At 40.9% G+C, this 15,252-nt stretch overlaps 1 protein-coding gene and 1 long non-coding RNA gene across 3 annotated transcripts in view; one reads left to right on the forward strand and one right to left on the reverse strand.

Moving 5' to 3' along the window:
* The window catches only part of GNG2 (G protein subunit gamma 2), a 156,511-nt gene extending 145,058 nt beyond the window's left edge, over positions 1-11,453 (reverse strand). Inside the window, exon 1 of one of the 2 annotated variants that reach the window (XM_055289374.2) lies at positions 11,400-11,453. The gene's annotated coding sequence lies outside the window, so the exon portion shown is untranslated. Of the gene's footprint in view, positions 1-4,743; positions 4,812-11,399 lie in introns of those variants that run through there. The other variant, XM_055289373.2, reaches the window with a different exon arrangement.
* LOC129487901 (uncharacterized) overlaps positions 1-11,629 on the forward strand; it is a 28,770-nt gene extending 17,141 nt beyond the window's left edge. The window contains exons 3-4 of the long non-coding RNA XR_008659515.2: positions 8,393-8,519; positions 11,381-11,629. This is a non-coding gene — a long non-coding RNA (uncharacterized lncRNA). The remainder of the gene's footprint in view (positions 1-8,392; positions 8,520-11,380) is intronic.
* The last annotated feature ends 3,623 nt before the right edge of the window (positions 11,630-15,252 follow it).

Here is a 15,252-nt window from a genome sequence, read left to right on the forward strand (position 1 = left end):
CCTGGGATGTGGCTTGGGCTTTGGAACTTTTAAAAGATCCCCAGATTATTCTACATACAGTTAAGTTTGGGAACTGCTGCTATCACCGTCTAGCCTCCCTTCCTTACCTGCCCACCTTGGAGGGTGTGGTGAATTACCTGAACTACACCTCTCACCTTGTGTCAGCCTCGCTCCTTCCCCCAGGAAACCTCGGATCTGTGTCAACTTATCTTCTCATTGCTCCTAAGTGCTAGACATCAAGCATGGCTGGAGAAAACCTCATAGCCATCTCATTCTGTGCCTAATCCCAGCTGCGCTTATTTATGGGTCTTTTAACTTATAATTGGTTTCTTTTGTCTCTCCTTCACTGATAATTCCAAAACTTCACCATTCTAATTCACCCTTTTGAACTCTTCAGATGACCTCATCTCCTACTTCAGCAAGTAACATTGGTCCCATCAGGTGTGATTTCTTTCTATATTTTACTCCATCCAAATAACTAGTTTATCTGTAGCCACATCCTTTCTTCCCTCTTACCCCTTCATCTCAGAGGATGAGGTGTCCCTGTTTCAGGTCAGTGCCTCCATTCTGCCACCCACATCACTGCACTCAGCATGATTAATGGCATGTATACAGTTGTTCTCAATATTCACGAGGTGGGGGATTGGTTCTGGAGACCACCCCTGCCTCCCAACCACCAGTATCAAAATCTGCAGATGCTCAAGTCCCTGATGGAAACGGACTTAAAATTTGCATATGATCTATGCACATCCTCCAACGACTTTAAATAATCTCTAGATTACTTATAATACCTAATGCAAAGTGAATCTTATGTAAATAGTTATTACATTTTCTTTTCAAAATTCGTATTTTTAAAATTGTCATTTATTTATTTAATATATATTTTTGATCCCTGTCTGGGAACCCGCAGATAAGAAGGGCCACAGTACCTTTAGCCATCCGCTCTTGCTGACTCTGCACACTCTTCTGCAACCCTCAGCCTCACTAGACTCTAACTCTCCCCCTTTTCCTATCACTCTCTCATGTACATAACAGCATTATTTCTCAGTTCTTGCTGCCCACTGATGGCTGATTCAGAAGGAGGAGTAAATCCTTCCAGATGCCTCTTTTAAAGGCTTTTTAATTTGGTATTCAGAATTAAGATCTTTCTCTCTCTCTTTCTTGCCATGTAAAAAGGGGACTCTGCTCATGCTGTCAACAGCTCACTTCTATTTATTTCTGGAACCCAGCTTCTTTGCTCAGTATGCTAGGCACTAATGAGAAAGTTGCCCCAGCAGCATAAAGCATTATATTAGTGATGCTTTTGCTTCCAACACATATTTACCACTCAACAAAGGCAGGCACATAGCTCTTGTCAGAACAATGAAAAAGCAACAAATCCAGCAACCCTTTGGGAAACCAGTTGTCTGGGGATTTGAGGGTCTCCTATCCACATGGTGACAACTCCAGCAAAGGCAGGAAAGAAAATCACACATACACACATAAAGGAAAATGACAAAAACACAAACAGGAAACAGAGTAGAAGAAGGAACAAGGCAGACAGAAGAGTGTCTGCGTAGTTTTGTTTGCTCAACTAATACAGTTTAATAAAATTTTGTATAGCAATTGTGCTCACATTATTAGTACTGTGGCCCACCTGTCAGATTAGATCTCCAGTTCTAGGTGATATGTAGTGGATTTCTTTCACTGTGGCTTTGAAAACATTAACGTTAGTTTAAAGCAGAGTGCTACCATTGCTTCTTTTTAAAAGCATTTCAACTTTGATTTTAGATACAGAGGATACATGTGCAGATTTGCTGGATGGGAATGTTGTGTGATGCTGAGGGTTGGAGTACGAATCTCATCACTGCTGTTGCTTCTATTCAAAATACAAAGTAGGGCTCAGTGCGGTGGCTCACGCCTATAATCCCAGCACTTTGGGAGGCTGAGATGGGCAGATCACTTGAGCCCAGGAGTTAGAGACCAGCCTGACTAACATGATGAAACCCCATCTCTACCAAAAATACAACAACAACAACAAAAAATTGCTGTGTGTGGTGGCGCACACCTGTAAGTCCCAGTTCCTCAGGAGGCTGAGGCCAGAGGATGGGTTGAGCCCAGGAGGGGAAGGTTACAGGAGCCAAGATTGCACCACTGCAATCCAGCCTGGGTAACAGAGCCAGACCCTGTCTCAAAAAACAAAAACAAAATACAAAGTAGGTCAGGAAGAATAATTGAGAAAGCTTTGGTATTAATTTTCCTCACAGTATATTTAATAGTAAATATATTCATATAAAATTATATATTATACATATTATAATATTAAATATGCTATTTATATAAAATTTCTTATTTTGACATAATATATAAACAGTATCAAAAGCATGATCATAAAAGAAATAATAAATTGGACCTTATCAAAGTTAAAATATTTTGTGCTTCAAAGGACACCATTAAGAAAATGAAAAGATGGACTATAGACTGAGAGAAAACATTTTCAAATCATCATCTGATACAGAACTTGTATTCAGAATATATAAAGAACTCTTACAACTCAATTATTTAAAAAAACATTTTTGAAGTGGGCAAGAGATATGAACAGACATTTCATCAAAAAAGATACAGGACTGGAAGTAAGAGCATGAAAATATGTTCAATATCCTCAGTCATTAGGATAATGCAAACAAAAACCACAATGAGATGCCATTCTACACCCAGTAGAATGGCCATAATCAAAAAGACAGACAATACCACATGTTGGTGAGGATATGGAGGAATTGGATGCTTTGTGCATTGCTGGTAGGAATGTAAAATGATACAGCTTCTTTGAAAAACAGTTTGGTGGTTTCTTTTTTTTTTTTTTGAGACAGAGTTTTGCTCTGTCACCCAGGCTGGAGTGCAATGGCATGATCTCGGCTCACTGTAACCTCCACCTCCTGGGTTCAAGTGATTCTTCTGCCTCAGCCTCCTGAGCAGCTGGGACTACAGGTGCGCACCACCACTCCTGGCTAATTTTTGTATTTTTAGCAGAGACGGGGTTTTACCATATTGGCCAGGCTGGTCTTGAACTCCTGACCTCATGATCTGACTGCCTCGGCCTCCCAAAGTGCTGGGATTACAGGTGTGACCCACCGCACCCAGCCTGGTGGTTTCTTAAAAAGTTAAACAAACTTATTGTATGACCCAACAATTCCACTCTCAGGAATTTTTACAAGAGGAAAAAAACACCTGTACAACATAAAGACACAGATGTGAACGTTCATGGGAGGATGATTCATCATAGACCAAACTGGAAACTTTCCAAATATCCATCAGCTGGAGAACTGACCAACAAAATATGGTAAATCCATACAGCAGAATAATATCCAACAATTGAAAAAACTACGGATTCAGACTACAACAGAGGTGAACGTCAAAACCATTGTGCTACGTGAAGGAGGCCAGATATACAAAACAGCATATCGTATGTATGATTCCACTTACATGAAGTGTTCAGGAAAGGCAATTTGTAGAGACAGAAACAGGTCAGCGTTTGCCCAGGGCTGGGGGTGGGAGCCAGGATTTACTACACACAGGCGTGAGGATACATGTTGAGGTGACAGAAATGCTCTAAAGCTGGATTATTTTATTTATATCTCAATAAAAACTATTTCAAAAAGTTAACAGCTCACAGTTCTTTAAATCACCAGTGAACAAAATTTCCATTTGTAATCACTATTTTAAAAACATGGGTAAAGACAACACTCTGAGAGAAGAAGCTCTGGGGGGCTTTGAGTGGTTCATGCCAGTGGTCAACCTGTGCTTGACCAGACTGCTACAAGAAACTGGCTTTAACACCCAGACTGAGAAGTCTGCATTTCTCTGTTCTCACTTCTTCCCAAGGTGAGAAAAGCCAGGGACCTGGACAAGCCACAAATCAAAACAACATTGTTGAAAAACAAGGCAGCTAACTCATTTTTTGCCTGGTGCCAGTTCATTTTGCCAGCATATGTGTTATTATAATTCAAGCTTGCCTCATTCATCCTTAAGGGCCGTCAGACAACCCAGAATGAATGCAGTTGCAGTATTTCCTTGTCAGGGATTGTACTGAAAGGTGCGTGTGCAGCACCAACACCATCCTGTGCATGGGCATCTCTCATGTGCAAGGCAATGAGCCAGCTTGTGGGCGTGAGGAGGTGACACAGCCTCTGTGCTCAAGGAATTTGTAACCTGGCTGGAAAAGCAAGCTGAGAAATAGTCATTAGGAAACAACTAGTAAATGCTAAGAAAATGTTGTAAAATCAAGTTGAAAACCTCAAAATGTAACACAAAGGAGTTGCACTACAATATGGTTTGAGTTGCTTCCAGCTTGAATATCCTACCATTTTTTTGGAGAAAAATCTTGGTTGTTTGTATAGGCTATGTAGCCTACATAGCCTATATAGCCACATAGGCTGTGGCTGGGTAACTTAAGGATTTGTTATGTTTCTGTGACAACTACTTATTTAGTGATGCTTTTTGGTCTGTTTCATAAATTGCATGAATTACAAGATTGTTTCATTTCTAAGTCAAGATCTCATCAGTAAAGCTGAGCCAAGGGGTGTGTGTGTCTGTGTGTGTGTGTGTGCAGCTGCAATATGTTCCATCTCCCTCTCTCTTTTCTTTTTTTCTTGTATGCCCTCAGTTCTGCATGGCAATGCTGATGTTATGAGAAATAAAGTCCTTATATTATAACTAAAAAGGGAACAAGGTAAATTTCCCAAGACCATGCATACGGTAGCTTACCTTGGCCTACCAAAGCAAAGCAGAGCTCCTTGGCAAGTGGTGCTAGGTCTTATACTTGAGTTTCCAGACAAAATCCAGATCTGTTAACCAAAGGCAGACAAACGTCACATGTCCTGACACTCTTGGTCTACACCCGTGGTGAAGGAAATGGCATCATTAGTGATTCCTCTCCTATTGAAAAGTCACCCCGACTTTTGAGTAAACTTATGAACTGCACACATTAATAAGGCAGCCTAGGATTTTGCAGACAAATTTGCATTCCGTTTATAAAAAGTTTTTATAGTCTTTAAAACATTTAGCAATTTGCAGAGAAATGAGTCATTGTTTAACATAGGGTCAGGATTGAGGTCTGGGTATGAAATGATGCAAATTAAAATCACATCTTCCCCATCTGCTCTCTCTTATTCCCATCTCATTGTATTTATAGGCCTCCAAAGAAATGTAAGTGGCAACATCATATCTAGGCATTGGTAAATCAGTCTTTCATATGTGTGAATGCTCCTGGGCCTGAGAGGTTCCATAACCACACTCCTGCTTTTTCTATTTGCACCTGCACCAGCCAAAGATATTTCCAGAAATAGAACTCATTCCTGCCACCAAGGCCTAACTCATACTTGGCCCACCCTCTCCTCACCTCCTGGGATGCCATAGCCTTCACTCATGTTCTAAATTACATTATAAGGTTTACTTCATCAGAAACATTATCCTGGCTTCCTTTTAGCAATCTTGTCTTGAAATGCAATTCAATGCAAAATATTATAATGTTATAAAAATGATGCTCACCCAACTGCTCAACTCTCAGGAAAAAAAATCAAGTTAGATCTTTTTTTCACATGGCATGCCAAAATAAACTCAAGTGGATAAAAGCTTTAAATGTAAAAGTACAACAAAACATAAAAGTAGCAGAAGGAAAGGTAGCTAAATATTCGATTTATGGATAGAGGGGCCTTTTCTAAGGTTAAAATCAATAGAAGAGATTTATGGGTAGAGAGGTGCTTTCTAAGGTTAAAATTAATAGAAGAAACCATAAAGGAAAATATTGGGTTGACTACATAAACATTAAAATCTCCTATATGTAAAAATAATCATTAAGAAAATTAAAGAGTAAACACTAAGCTAAGAAAACGTATTTGCGAAAAATAATAAAAGTTAATGTTCCAATATTGAGAACTTACATAAATCATTATGGAAAATGCTTAACAGTTCTATAAAAAGTAATATCCCAAAGGGCATAAACAATTTATTATATAAAGCCAATTTATAAATGACAATTAAAAAATGCTGAAGTCTTCAATCACATTTTAAGCGAAAAACAAAAATTAAAGCAATGGTCAGATGGGATTTTTTTTTTAAAGATTTGTAAGTCAGATAGTAACTCCCCAGTGTTGGGGGAGAGTTCAGTGAGAAATACCTTCTTCTATTCGGTGGGAGGACAAACTGATAAAAACTTTCTGGAAGGCATCCATCTATTTTGACAATATATATCAAATGCCTTTTAAATATTCACAAACTTTGACAGATTAATTCCACTACCAGAAATTTACATTATGAAACACAGACATGTATACATAAGGATGTTATTTACAACAACTTGTAACAAATTGGAAACAGCCTGAAAGTCCAACACTTGAGGAGTAGTTGAATAAACTATGGAACAACCATAAAATGGACTTCTATGCAATTATTACAAGTTATTTGGGAAATACTTTAAATAGCACAAGAAAATGTTTCTAATTTCATAATGCCTGAAGGAATCTGCAGCAGTATAAAATGTAGTCCAGTTATGGAAAATGCATTTTACAGAGTATAATAAACTTGTAAAATATTAATAACTGTACTTCTGAGGGGTGGGATTATAGTTGTTATTTATTCTTTATGCTTTCTGTATTTACCAAATTATCTCCCATCCATAGTCATCTGTTTTGTAAGAAGGAACAAAAACATTTTTCATAATAACACAATAAATATTTAACAATATAAAAAAATTAGGCTATTCTTAGTAGAAAAGCAGGATTCAAAATAATCGTAGACCAGGCACGGTGGCACCCGCCTGTAACCCCAGCACTTTGGGAAGCTAAGGCAGGAGGATTGCTTGAGGCTAGAAGTTGGTGGCTGCAATGATTGTGTCACTGCATTCCAGCCTGGCCAACAGAGCAATACCCTGTCTCAAACTAATAATAATAATTAATAATAATAATAATTGCAGTATGACTGACACATGAAATCTATACATAGGAGATTCTGGGATGACTCACTGGCTTCTGGCTTATGAATGCTGGTTTCCTTTAAAAAGAGAGAAATTCCATTTTGGGGTGAGAGACTGTCTCCCATTTTGACCATGTTGAGTTCGGTGTACCTGCAGGATATGTGAGTGGAGATGTCTCAAGTTGTGTAGAGTTTGAAAGACAGAGAGAGAGAGAGAGAAAGAGATCTGGGCTGGAGGCAAAAGCAGAGATTTGAGCTGTGAATTTGAATGAAGGACCAGGTAGAACGTAGAAAGTGGAAAATGGAACCTAGAGCTTTGGACAGGGCTCAAAGGAAAACACGCATTTAAAGAAGAGGTGCCTGATAAGAAACCCCCAAAGAAAAAACACACAGGGGAGAGTGGGGTGCGGAAGTCAAGGCAGAGAGAGCTGCAGTTAATGGTGCTAAGTGCTATGGTGAGTGCAGAGAATGGAACTGAACGCACTGCGGGGCTCAGAGCATCTATTAAATCTATGCGAGGAGAAAACAAGCAGGAAGTCAGCTGGAGAGACGGGGAAGAAGACAGGGTTGTGGGGACGGTGGGGTGTTGGGATTGTTAAGGTCCAGGCATGTTCCACTAAAGTCAAGAGGAAACCCACCGTGTGCCAAGGATTAGGGTAATGGTATAAAGGAAAGACATATATTTTCTGCCCTGACTGAATTTAAAATGTTATGAGAAACACAGGAACACCCAAATAATGACCTACTTTTCTATCAACTTCTTCCAAAGTTAATTTATGGTCACAAAATGTAAAATGTCAACTGAATGGCGGCCAGCAGTAGATGCCTGGCCATCTGAAACCTGAGCTGAGAGCCCACCCAAGCTCACATAATGTCATTGTCAAAGGGGTGCCGTCCTCTGTCACATCCAGTCACATCTCAACTGTTCTGCGCCAGACCCATTTAATGCTCTCTATCCCCAGCCGCTCTGGATCCCTGCCAGGACAATATTGTCATCCAAGAGCTCTGTCTGACACATTGATCTGCGCTCCCAACAGAAAAGTGGTGTCCACTTAAAGGACAAGTAGACACAGATCTGCTCACTGCAGGTGTGCCTGTCATGATTTCTGGAAGCTTTCTTGGAGCTGAAGTGAGCCCAGTAATGCAGCCAGGCTGTGATGCAGCAGGCAGGTAGACAAGATGTGGGTGTGGGTATAGGCAGCTGCAACTTCCCTTCCATTGTGATGCTTCTGAGCGCCCGTAATAGTCGTTTGCATACTGCTCTTGGTACTGACATCGGGTTGTAGTTGTGGGGTATGTTTTTCCTTCCCATGTAAATAGTTGACCCTTGTAAGGAGGAGAAATTAAATCTACTTTTGCATATGCCCCTCAGATTCCAGCACATTTTACACAGTGTTGTGTACAACTCATACCCCTTTTCCCCTTTTTCCTGCTTTGAATCCAGACATGATGTATGAAACTCGAAGCCCACCTTGGAACCACAAGGTCACAAGCATGAGGGAAAGGTCAAGAGCCTCACCAGGTTGCTGACCATGCCGTCATCAAGCCACTGAATCTGTGCCAGCAGCGAGGTAGGGCAATAATTTATATTATGAGAGAGAAATAATTTTTTGGCTTAAGCCACTTATAAGTCAGGTTTTCTGTTTCCTGCAACTAAATGTAAGCTACCCAGCCAGCATCCACTCCCCTGACTTCCACACTAGAAGAACCCCAATTTGTTCAGCGCTCCATGCCTTCTTCACTCAGCTAGGTGCCTCAGGTGACACTGACCCCATCTCTAGGTTGGGGGTGGCATTGATGGCCAAGGGTAATTTAATTTCATTTTCCTTGCCAGTATTGAATTAAGGAACCAATGAAGCATAGAGGGAGGATGAAACCTGATGGGCATCGGGGAAAAGGTTCCCATGATACAGCAGCAATAAGAGTCTCTCTCATCTTCCTATGGGTATTGTTGTGTCCAGCTGGAACTGTTGCATCCTACTTCACTGAGGACGAGGCTGACACAAAAGATGGTGGGGTGAAGAGGCAAAAATAAGCTGGATCCTTGTTGACATTCTTGCTCTGTGGAATCAGCCAGGCTTGATGCCTGTCTAGCCCCTGCATGTCCTGTTTTGCAACAATGTAAATCTATTTTTATTTCTTTTTGAGACAGGGTCTTACTCTGCCTGGAGTGCAGTAGTATGATCATGGCTTACTACAGTGTCAACCTCTTGGGCTCAGCCGAAACTCCCACCTCAGCCTCTCAAGTAGCTGGGATCACAGGTGTGCACCACCACACACAGATAATTTTTCAATTTTTTGCAGGGATGGTGGTCTCCCTATGTTGCCCGGGCTGGTCCCGAACTCCTAGGCTCAAGCAGCCCTCCCACCTCAGCCTCCCAAAGTGCTGGGATTACAAGCATGAGCCACCACACCCCACCAAATTCTTTATTTTTTAATCCAGTTCGAGTTGAAGTTTTTGTTACTCACCCCTGAAAGTATATTTACAGAAAATGAAGATACAGAGAATGGTTTAGCCTAAAATGTGTCCTGAAGCAAATGTTCATTTTACCCTGGCCAATCTGACCCAACTAGAAAAATGCTCTGATTTATTAAACTTGTGTCCCTAAGTAGGGTACAGAGATCAAGCCAATAATCACAGATTATCTTCCCTCTCATGGGATCTTAGGGTAAATGAGGCAATGAAAAATAATATTCTCGCTTCCGATAAGACTTGAGGAAGAGAGAACAGTGGATTATTTCGTAATATGAGCTGGGGCTGCTGCAGTTGGTATTTCATAGGCTGATACCCTCCATGCCCTCCAACCCTCTCCCAGTCCCTTCTGCGACCATAAAGGTAAAGACCCCTGTGCATGGTCTGTGGTTGGCAGGAGCCATTATTTCTGTGTCTCTGAATAACTTTGTCCCAATGAGATGTGGCAGGTTTATTTAGCTGTAAAAAGGACTCAAAACTATGTGTTTAATGGATAAGGGGTGGCAGGGAGGCGGGAGGGGGGTGGCTTAGCAAGTGGCTTAACCTATTGTCTTAGAAATGGCTAAGCACCATTTCTATCTCTTCTTCTGTCCTCCCTCCCCAGTTATATCCAATAAGTTGTCTTCTTTTTCTTGTCTAAGGGCTCATTGTTGAATATGGCTGAACTATGCAGGTGGTCCAGGGAGACTTGGAGTAGCCTGTCTGAAGTCACTGAATAATCCCAGAAACACATCCACAAAACCTGAGCCAATGCTATAAGCACAGAACATTTTTAGAAGCTGTGGGATAGAGGAAGGCCCTTCCCAAAATATTGCTTGGGGACCCAGAATTTAAACATTCACCATTGGCTCCAGTCATGGAGGCTGTCACATACTCCTGAAAAGACGGCTGCATGAGTCTTTCATCACTGCTATTGACACGGGAGGGGGCAGGGAGGTGCTGGGTAGAGAAGGATGGGGTCCCTGGCGAGGGCTCCACCCTCAGGCCTGTGCCCACGGACCTAAGTGGGGACAGGCACTCCTGTTTTCATGCCCAAAAGTTGCATTTTCCAAGACCACCCTGGCGCGCCACACCGCACCCCCACCCCCGCCATCCTGTGCCCATAGAAACCCAAGAGACCCTAGCGGGCACATGCACAAGCAGCTGGGCATCGAGAGGAACACACTCGCAGAAAAACACTGGCAGGCCATCGACGGTGGAACCACGCAGACGCTGAGGGAAATTTGGCAGAGGGCAGCCAGAGAAAAGCCCAGCCACTGAGCGGCCTGACCCCAGGGGAAGACCCCTTCCCACTCCATCCCTCTTCCGGCTTCCCATCCAACTACTAAGAGCTACTTCCACCACTCAATAAAACCTTGCACTCATTCTCCAAGCCCATGTATGATCAGATTTTTCCAGTACACTAGGCAAGAACCCCAGGATACAAAAAGCCCTCTGTCCTCGCGGTAAGGCAGAGGGTCTAATTGAGCTGATTAATACAAGCCGCCTGCGGATGGCTAAGCTGAAAAAGCACACTGCAACACACACTCACTGGGGCTTCGAAAACTGTAAACACTCAACCCTAGACGCTGCGGTGGGGTTGGAGCCCATGCTCTCTACTACCTGCCCGTCTGCATGCTCTCCCTAGGGGTTTAGGCTGCAGGGCGCGGAAGAAGCGAGCCACTGCCCCTGTCACACCCTGCAAGGGGGATAAGGGAACTTTTCCTGTTTCACTATGACAAATCCTTCAAAAATGTACTTGCAGCATTTCAGAGGTGTAGCCATGTCTCTCACCTGCTCACGGTGAACCTGGAGTGCATGTTCCCAGATAAAACCATCAAATGCCCACCTTGCCTTTAAGGCTTTCTGGAAGACCTGTCTTCTTAAAGGGCTGATATTTACTCTAATTTTCTACTTGCTTAATAAGCAGTATTATAACCAAACATGTATTCTTTCAACCCTGAATGTTCTTTATCCCAGGTGATTTAAATATTTTCACCTTTTGTGAGATGTGCTCATCTTCTGTGAATGTCCAGAGTCCAACATCGTGAAGCATCTCCAAATGCTCAATACATGCTTGAGGAATAAATGGATGAATTGCGTGGTTACCTGTGGTGGGAACAGACAGGAGATTCTTTTTTAATATGTATGTTCTGCACATTTAAGGCAATGTATCTGACGGAGATTCTAGCTTAGAAGTTTAATAAGAAACAACATAATGATGGGCGGCGGGGGGGTCTGAATGCTGAAACTAGAAAGATTTTCAGTCTCGACTATATCATCATAAATAAACACTACTGTTTGTTGTTTGTCCTGCACATAGGACTGGCTGGCATGGTGTTAGGTGTTACATATATGACATTGTGTTTGTTCTTACAATGACCTTATACTATATATATATGACCTTATACTATATTCTTACAATGACCTTATACTATATATATACTATATACATATATATAATAATACATATAATAATGACCTTATACTATATATATACTATATATATGTATATATAGTTGTAATTCTTATTCTAAATAATGAAGGGAGTTAAGTAATTTTTCTGTAGTCACACAGCTAGAAGTGGTGTATATACATGCTTGACACTTTATAACCATCTTAGTGTGCCCAGGGTACCTTTAAGAAATTTATCAGATCTGGTTCAGGCACAGTGGTTTATGCCTGTAATCTCAGCACTTTGGAAGGCTGAGATGGGAGGATCACTTAAGCTCAGGAGTTTGAGACCAGCCTGGGCAACATAGCAAGACCCCATCTCTAAAAAAAATAAAAAATTAGCCAGGCATGATGGGTCACACCCGTAGTCCCAGGCTACTTGGAAGGCTGAGGCAGGAAGATCACTTGAGTCTAGGAGGTCAAGGCTGCAGTGAGCTATGATCTCACCACTGCACTCCAGCCTGGGAGGCACAATGGACCCTGTCTCTAAGAATAAATCAATATATAAAATAAAAACTAAATTTATCAGCTCTGAAAGAAGACACAGAGTAGGGAGAGTTTGAAACCAGGTAGATGCGATCCTCCCACCTCAGCCTCCCGAGTATCCGGGACTACAGGCGCATGCCATCACACCTGGCTAATTTTTATATTTTTAGTAGAAATGGGGTTTTGCCATATCGGCCAGTCTGGTATCGAACTCCTTGCCTCAAGTGTAAGACACCATGCCTGGCCAAGAGCAATTTTTTTTTTTTTTTTTTTTTTTGAGACGTCTTGCTCTGTCACCTAGGCTGGAGTGTGGTGGCGTGATCATGGCTCACTGCAGCCTTGACCTCCTGGGCTCAAGTGATCCTCCCACCTCAGCCTCCCAAAATCCTGGGATTATAGGCATGACACCATACCCAGCCATGATGGCAATTTTATTTAATCTTCATAACTGGTTCAACAGGTTTGCTCAATAGACCTTGTGCTAGGATTTTTTCTTTCTCTCAGAATGCCCCTCTATCTCACCACCATAAGCCTCAATCCTCCTCTCCCATTAATGTTAGCTCAAATCCTACTCACCATTCTGACCTGACATGATAATTCTAATAGTATGATTGAGCCCTTACTATGTGATAGACTCTGTAATAAACACTTTATTACTTAATTTAATTGCCAAAACAATGGTATATAGGAGAAACTACTATTAATCTAATCTCATAGTTGAGAAAAGTAAGTTACGAGCAGTTAAATAGCATTCCCATGCTCACCTAGCAAGGAAGAATTGGAAGAGAAGAAATTTCTTTTTTTTTTTAATAGAAAAAAGCCTGGAAATAAGTACACTAAATTAAGAGAGGCTAGCTCTAGATGCTAGAGAAATATATGGTTTTTATTTTCTTCTTTATATTTTTCTTTATTTTCTATTTTTCTACAATAAGCCTGTATTACTTTTATAATAAGAAAACCAAAAAAGCATTCTCCACTAAAAGGTATTAAGGCTTTTTGGAGGAAATGGCTAGGTTCAAGTCGAGAGCAGGTAGAGTGCAGGTGAACCTTGACATCTTGTTATTCCAGAAATTAAGGAAATAATCAAGAACTAATGGGATCATGTCAGAAGTTTACAGGAAGCAGCCTGAAGGGCTCCCATTAGCCAAATTTGGAACAATTAAAACATCAAAAATAATAATGAGTATAACTAAAGCCAACATATTGACCTAACAGAAAAAAAGAAAAGAAAGAAAACATGCTGGATAAGAAATGTGAACTTAGATAGAAAAATAACCATTTGCAACCCCAATGTAATAACTGATTAAGACAAGAAGGGATCAATGAATGCCATGAATAAAACTACTTACCAGGTAACAGGTGACAGGCTGCAGAGGGACCAAATAATATTATTGGGCAGAATACCTATTTATTGCAAAGAGAAAGACTTTCCTTTAACAAGGAAGAGATGTGGCAGATCCTGTCTTTGCCAAATGTCTAAAAGTGATAAATAAAAAAATACACATTTTTTTTATTCTGAGACAGGGTCTCACTCTGTCACCCAGGCTGGAGTTCAGTGGTGTGATCAAGGCTCACTCCAGCCTCGACCTGCCAGGCTCAATTGATCCTCCCACCTCAGCCTACCAAGGAGCTGGGACTACAGGCATGCACCACCACACCCAACTAATTTTTGTGTCTTTTGTAGAGGTGAGGTTTCACCCTGTGGCCCAGGCTGGTCTCTAACTCCTGGGTTCAAGCGATCATCCTGCCATGGCCTCCCAAAGTGCTGGAATTATGGGCATAAGCCACCACACCCCAGCCAAAAAATAAAAAGAATATTATTCACTTAAATATTGTAAGAAAAAGCTAAAGAGTGGAAAGCAGTTGTCATTGGGGAACAGGCATCAGGAGAGGTAAGGAGGGGAAAATGAGCTTTGGGTTTTTTTCATTTATAAGTCTCTAAATACAAATCAATTTTAAGTATGTGCATATGGTATTTCTTTTTTAAAAGGTAATAATAAAAGAGCAAGTGAGAAGTATTCTGTAAATCAAGAGAACACAGCTTTTGGAGAATAAGGTAAAGTTAGCTGAGGCCTTGCATTGAACACTGGGTTTCTCAAAGGGCAGCTCGTCAGACCTTGGTAAGCACAAGCTTGGAGGAAATTCAAGAAAGAATGGGATAAGAGAAAATTGATATTGCTTATGTTTTCAGTTTTGATGAGCTTTAGATGCACGGAAGTTTTAATTCCAGGATAGTGAAGTGTATCCATTTCCTCTGTTGTTTGTACTCATTTTGCTTCCTCTTTAAGAAAGCATTCCTGCATTTTTTTCTGGAAGTTACTGTGAGCACTTTGCTATTAGTTTAAGGACAAATAAATTTGTTAAAGTGAAGAAATTTCGTTTAAAATTTAAAAAAATGATGACACAGACTTTCTCTGCCTACAGTTTTCTAACTTCCTTGGACAAAAGATCAAGCCATTTTTCCTCAAAGAGAGGATATCTGTCGAAAACAGCTGGCCCTGTTTCCACCAGTTTCACATTTGTGGAGTCAATCAACTGCAGATCTAAAATATCTGGGAAAAAATTAATAAAAAATGATAACACAACAATAAAAAATAATACAAACAAAATATAGTGTAACAACTATTTATATAGCACTTACATTGTATTAGGCATTTTAAGTAATCTGGAGATGATTTAAAGTATACAGGACAATGTATATAGGTTATATGCAAATATTACACCATTTTATATTGAGGACTTGAGCATCTGTGGATTTTGGTATCCATGGAGGTCCTGGAACCAATTCCCCTTGGGTACTGAGAGAGGACTATTTCTTTTTTGAGATGTCTCATGGGGTAATTTGAAACAGCCCTCTAGACAGCTTGAAATATGCAAGTATTTATTACGTTTTTATGGGATGATAGTTCCCT

This window comes from Symphalangus syndactylus, chromosome 8 (assembly GCF_028878055.3).
Source record: "Symphalangus syndactylus isolate Jambi chromosome 8, NHGRI_mSymSyn1-v2.1_pri, whole genome shotgun sequence".
Classification (NCBI taxonomy): Eukaryota; Metazoa; Chordata; class Mammalia; order Primates; family Hylobatidae; genus Symphalangus; species Symphalangus syndactylus.